Raw genomic sequence first — 6,043 nt, forward strand, 5'->3', positions numbered from 1 at the left:
GGGGGTCTTGAAGGAGTTTTGACAAAGCAGCAAGTATCAAAACACTAAAGGGCCAATGCAGGAGCAGGAGGTATCTGGTATACCCAGAGGTGGGATTGGAGCAGTGTCACGGAGAAGGAGGGGAGAGTTGTGAGAGCTTTAGAAGTTTGAGTCACATCCTGTGGGTCAGTGGTTTTCAAGCTACTGTGCCCTAAGGAGCCCTAGGTTTGGTGAAAAGGCCTCAGGGCAGGAGGTAAGCCCTGGACCACTCTGCTTTATATTCCAGGACTCCACACAGGATCACCTTAGAACTAAGGTCCCAGTGATTAAGAAAGAACCTGGGAAACTGTCATCAGCCATGCGGGAAGCTCTTGTTGGTTAGTCTAAGGCTCTGCCTCCTGGCTATGATCTTTTTTGGGCCACCTGGAGGTGTCAGTGGCCCCAAGAGGCCTCCTCCCCTGATGGGCCATGACAGATGGATGTGACCATCACCTCTGCCCACTTCCCTGCCCAGCAGGGGACTGTGGAGACAACTCCAGCCAGTGGCTTCCTTGGCTTTGAGGCTAGTTGTCTGTGGTCTCATTTGCATTTATGTCACGGAAGAGTCAGCAGGAACCAAATATAGACCTAGGGAAGAAACCAGCCATGTCGAGGAAGGGCTGCAGCACAGAGCAGGCTGCAATCCCTTTGTGGGGAGTCAGACAGGCAGGCATGGGCTGTGGCCAGAATCATCGGTTGCTACAGGATGGGCAAGGCTCAGCCCAAACCCTCCCTCCTCCAGGAAGCCCTCCTGCTGCCTCAGGGAAACGTCTCCCTCTTTCTGTGCCTATGTGCCTCTGTTAGAGCAGGAGTCACTGTGAGGATGACGATAATAGCGATAATAGCGTTCTGCTCCTGGTGAGTGCCTGGTGAGGAGTTTTCTATGCATGACCTGGATCCCCAGGGCACCTTTGTGTGGATTAGAAAAGGATCCTCCTTCCTGTGGGTAGACACAGCTCTGCCCCAGGGTAGACACAGCTCTGTCCCAGGGCCATGGCATTTCTGCAGGTTGCAGCCATCTGTCCAGCCTGAAAAGGAGACAGCTGCTGTGATCTCTGCCCACAGCTGGGAAACTGAGGCCCATGTCACATTAGGGCACCTTCTCCCAAGGCTGCCGAGGCTCTCACTCCCTGATCCAGCTGTGCTGGCTACAAGAATGTCTCCCTTGTTCAGGTAAGTGGCGTGCCAGGCTCTGTGTCTGTCCCGAGAAGATGCTATGGTCTGAGTGTTTTTGTACCCCCAACAACGTGTATGTTGACATCCTCACCAGCAAGGTGAGGGTATGGGAGTGGGGTCTTTGGAACAGACTGGGGCATGGGGCACAGCCCTGCTGATTGGGATTCACGCCCTTATAAAGGAGGCCTGAGGAAAACCCCCGGCACCTTCCATCACATGAGGATGAAGCAAGACAGCCGCATCCAGGAAGCAGAGAGCCAGCCCTCCCAGACACTGGAGCTGCTGACACCTTGATCTGGGACTTTCAGCCTCCAGAACTGTGAGAAATACGTGTCTGCCATTTCTAAGCCACCCCATCCGTGGTATTTTGTTGTAGCAGCCTGAATGGATTGAGACAGGGGACCTCACTTCCAGCGAGTCTCACAGGGCACTTGGCTAGGCCCAGCTAGAGGCTGGCCTTGTTGCTGCAAATCCTGAGCCAGAGGACAGCCTCCGCCACCAAGCACTATGGCCAGCTGAGAGACAAAACACAGAGCAGGGAGCTCACCTAACTGCCCTGTGACTTCAACCCCAGCGTAGGGAAGGAGCCATCTCTCCATTGGGTCATTGATGCCTTCCCAGCAGGAAGGCCATAGCAGCTGCCTCAGATGCACCAAAGTAAACTCAAAAAGGATTTGTGATGTCATCAACCACTCATTTCAGACTCATTCACCTCCTCCAGGATCTTCTCTCTATCATCAGGCGTCCACAGACTCACATGGACGTATTGCCCAAAGCCCACTCACAAAGCATCTAACCCAGCCTTAGCACACCTGGGCCCCCACTCTCCCCTACACCCATGGCAGATGTCGCTAATGGATCACCACCCTTGTTTCCTGTTAAGCCTGGATTGAACCTCAGAATTCTTCTCAACCCAGTGCCACAGCCAGAGCCATCTGAGTTGGAATGTGTACGATGCAACCTATTGTAGCCATCCCCGAGGGGATCAATGCCCAGATTTGAGATGACAAAACTGGGGACCAGCAACAGGAGGAAAATGGTGCCAGTCACAGAGCCCATTGGCAGCAGAGACATGGCAAGAAAGCTGTGTCCCTCTTCTGAAATGGAGGCTGTGGAATCAGGGAAGTTTTGGGGAACTCCTCACAGTTAGTGTTGCAGGCCCTGGGGCAACTCTTGTACATTCCCTCAATGCCTGCCCTGGGGGCCCAGATCCCAGGCTTGAGTGCATCAAAAGGACCCACTCTGCCATCCCCCCGGCAGCTCCAGGGACCAGCAGAGGCGGCAGGGCAGGCCTGACCTTCATACACAGTTCCCTGCACACACTTGGCTAAATGTGACCAGGGTGAGAGCGGGCGCAGTGGGGAAGGATGTGGGAGGAAGGGTCAAGGGCTTCTGGTGACTCATGATGTGGGCTCAGGGACTGTTTGCTGAGCCAACATGTCAGGATCGAAAAGAGGATCACCAGAGGCTGAAGTGTGGGGGCCTCGTGAGAATCGAAGTACACCAGGAGCTCAGAGGTGGGTCCAGCATGTTCTGGGGGTGTCTACAAAGGCTTCCGGCAGCTCAGAGTTCAGCCTGAGCAAACTCTTGCTCATTCATTCACTCATTCATTCAGCCAAGGCCGACTAGTGTCAAGCGTTGTTCTAGCCGCTGGGACACAGCAGTGAACAAAACTGAAAAAACAAGCCTGCGGCCTAGGGGAGGGGAGACAATGAACGACATAAATGAGAAGGCTGGCGTGTGTGATGGTGACGAGTGCTAGGGAAGAGAGAAGGCAGGTGAGGAAGAGGGAGTGTTCCAGGAAGGCTGCAAGTTTAGACAACGTGGCCAGGGTGGGCCTAGTCATACAAAACAATCGCTAAACGTGACGACAGTGATGGAGGAAGCATGTGGACCTTGGAGGAAAAGCCAGCACCTGCCAAGGCCCCGAAGCAGGAACATGGTGTGCTAGGGAGACGGGGGGCGGGGGGGAACAGGGCTGGAGGTCAGGGGTGGTGGGATAGACAGCGGGAGGTCGGAGGTCAGGGATGAGGCCAGATCCTGAAGGGCCTCGAAGCACAGAGTAATGACTTGGGATTTTCCTTAGGGAGGTAATATCGGGTTGAATTATTCCCCCCCAAAAAGCCATGTTCACATCCTAACCCCTGGAATGTGTGAATGTGACCTTATTTGGAAAAGGAATCTGCAGATGAAATTAAATTAAGGATCTCAAGATGAGAGAATCCTGTGTTATCCAGGTGGGCCTTAAATCCAATCACAGGTGTTTCTGGAAGAGACACACAGCGGAGAAGAGAAGGTCATGTGAAGGCTGAGGCAGGGATCGGTGTGGTGCTGCCACCAGCGGGGGAACGCCAGGAACGGGAAGAGGCAAAGAAGGACCCTCCTAGGCAGCGGGGTCCTGCTGACACCTCGACTTCAGACTTCTGGTCTCCAGGGCTGTGAGAGGAGACTTTTCAAGCCACCCAGTTTGTGGTCATTTGCTATGACTGCCCTCGGGAAACTGATCCTGATGCGGAGCCCTTGGAAGCTCTTGAGCGGAGGAGGGACATGCTGTCTGGGCTTACTCCTGGCTGTGTAGGAAAGTCTGAGCCGGGCAGGGACAGAGCGGCCAGGGAGTCACTGCGGTGATGCAGGTGAGTGACGGCTAGAAGAGCGATGGATGGAGGAGGTCAGAAGAGAGGGACAAGTCCGAAAGGGGAAGTCGGAATGGGCGGGGCGGGGCAGGGGAGGTGGATGGCCAGACGGAGAATCCCTTGAGGAAACCCAGAGGTTGTGATGGATTTTGTGATGCAACCTCTGCCTCCCAGGTTCAAGCGATTCTAGTGCCTCACCCTCCCAAAAAGCTGGGATTACAGACATGCGTCACCACACCCGGCTAATTTTTGTAGCCCTCTGGGGGTTGCGGATCTGGGCACGTATGCAAGAGGGGTGCTTGGGAGGACAGTGTGACCAAGGGAGGTGTCCTCCTGGAAACCTTCACCCCAGCCTAGAGGCACAGGATAGGAACCAACTTCCTCCAGGGCCAGCTTTCTGGCCTCAATGCTGGGGCTGTTCTGTCCTTGGACCATCCATGGGACATGATGTTGAACCGTCCCCCTAGGAACCACTAGCTGCTGTCAGATTTTACAGCCTCCCCCATGCAGCCAACCTGGGGTGTTCGCTGCTCAGAAACTCTCAGAAGGATTACACAGGGCCAGGTGCAGTGACTCAGGCCTGTAATCCCAGCACTTTGGGAGGCGGAGGTGGGCAGATTGCTTGAGGCCAGGAATTCAAGTCCGGCCTGACCAACATGATGAAACCACGTCTCCACTAAAAATACAAAAATTAACTGGGCATGGTGGCACATGTCTGCATTTTTGGGAGGCTGAGGCATGAGAGTCACTTGAACACAGGTGGCAGAGGTTGCAGTGAGCCGAGATCACGCCACTGTGCTCCAGCCTGGGTGACAGAGCAAGACCCTGTCTCAAAACCAACACACACAGTGGTCATCCAGAGCTCCAAAGGCACAGAAAGCGTCAGCAACATGTGTGGCCGGCCAGAACGCTGACAATAAACACCTGGCCCTGGTACCACAGGCAACTTCCAAGTCTCGGGGCTCCCAGAATCCGAGTGCTTGTGGCTCTCTGGGGCTGGTGGCCACACCCATATTTGAGACTTTTTGTGGTCTGGTGGTGCACAGCTTCAAGCAAGACTCAATCCCGTTTCCATGAAGCAGGAGAGAGGCCTTGGAGTGTGCAGGGAGTGAGTGCCACGGGATGGCTGTTCTTGCCTGGGAAGATGACAAAAGGGCTCTTTCCTTGGCAGCTCCCATGGAGGAAAGGGCTGGCGGCACCCCAGGAACACAGGCACAGATGGAGGCGTCCCTCTCCAGTGGCTGGGGTGGGCTCTGATTCCGCCTCCTGCATTTGGAGCAGCTGTAAGCTATCAGGGCCTGGCTGGCTGGCTCCAGGCCTCCCAACGTGACCAGCCTGCCCGGCTATCCTGGCGTGAGGCTGGCATTCCTCCCATGGGCTCTGCAGTACTCATCATCAGAGCTCCTGCAGCAGCATGGGGACCTGGGCAGCCTGATGGACAAACGCTGGGCTGGGAAGTAGGGAGATGCGGTTTCCTGGATTCCCTTCCCTTTATTGAGTAGGAATCTTTGCACCTAAACAAGTCTGTGTAGAGTCCAGATTGTGCTCTTTGTCCTTGGTCCAGGAGGTCCATCTCTTTGAGCATCAGTTTAATGCCAAGGAGAGACAATAAATTGCACTTTCCAGGGTCCCAATAAGGATTGCCAAAGTTGGCGTCCTTGGGTGTCTAGCCTAGCTCAGGCGCCCAGGTGTTTGATAAGTTCTCACTGGATCCACACCAGCTTGACTCTGGATTTGTGGAAATTCACAGGGGCCCAGCTGTCCAGCCTGGCCCAGCCACACATCCAGTTCTGCCTGTGAGAGAACCTGTCAGATGGGCCAGGCCAGGCCATGAGGAAGAGGTAGAGTATGCGGACATGACCTGATGAAGTTGACAGAGCAACAACTGAAACAAGAGATCACCAAGGGGAGCGAGGCCGGGTGGCTGCTCCAGGATGAGGGGGTGAGGCAGGACCCACAGGCATCAGGTCCCATTGTCCTTCTACAGAGAAGGACAGCCCTGAGAAGCTATGACCGTCTGTGATAGAAGGTGGCTCCAGCCTCAGCAAAGAGCAAACAGAGGATGCCCCTCACACACCACTGGTCTCTCCTGAGACCCTGGAAGGCTGGGTAGAGGTGGAGCTCACAGCTGACTCAGAAGTGAGGAAGATATGGGGAATGAGGATTAGTCTCAAGTCTGGGGCCACAACTGCACCAAAGAACACACACAGAGCCTG

General features: G+C 54.9%; 1 long non-coding RNA gene across 1 annotated transcript; it reads left to right on the forward strand.

Annotated features, from left to right (window-relative positions):
• The first annotated feature begins 3,701 nt into the window (after window positions 1-3,701).
• Window positions 3,702-5,467, forward strand: LOC105533057. The gene is made up of 2 exons (XR_001005072.1): window positions 3,702-3,827; window positions 4,999-5,467. It is a non-coding gene; the product is annotated as an uncharacterized LOC105533057 (long non-coding RNA).
• The last annotated feature ends 576 nt before the right edge of the window (window positions 5,468-6,043 follow it).

Source organism: Mandrillus leucophaeus, unplaced genomic scaffold (genome assembly GCF_000951045.1).
Source record: "Mandrillus leucophaeus isolate KB7577 unplaced genomic scaffold, Mleu.le_1.0 Scaffold122, whole genome shotgun sequence".
NCBI lineage: Eukaryota > Metazoa > Chordata > Mammalia > Primates > Cercopithecidae > Mandrillus > Mandrillus leucophaeus.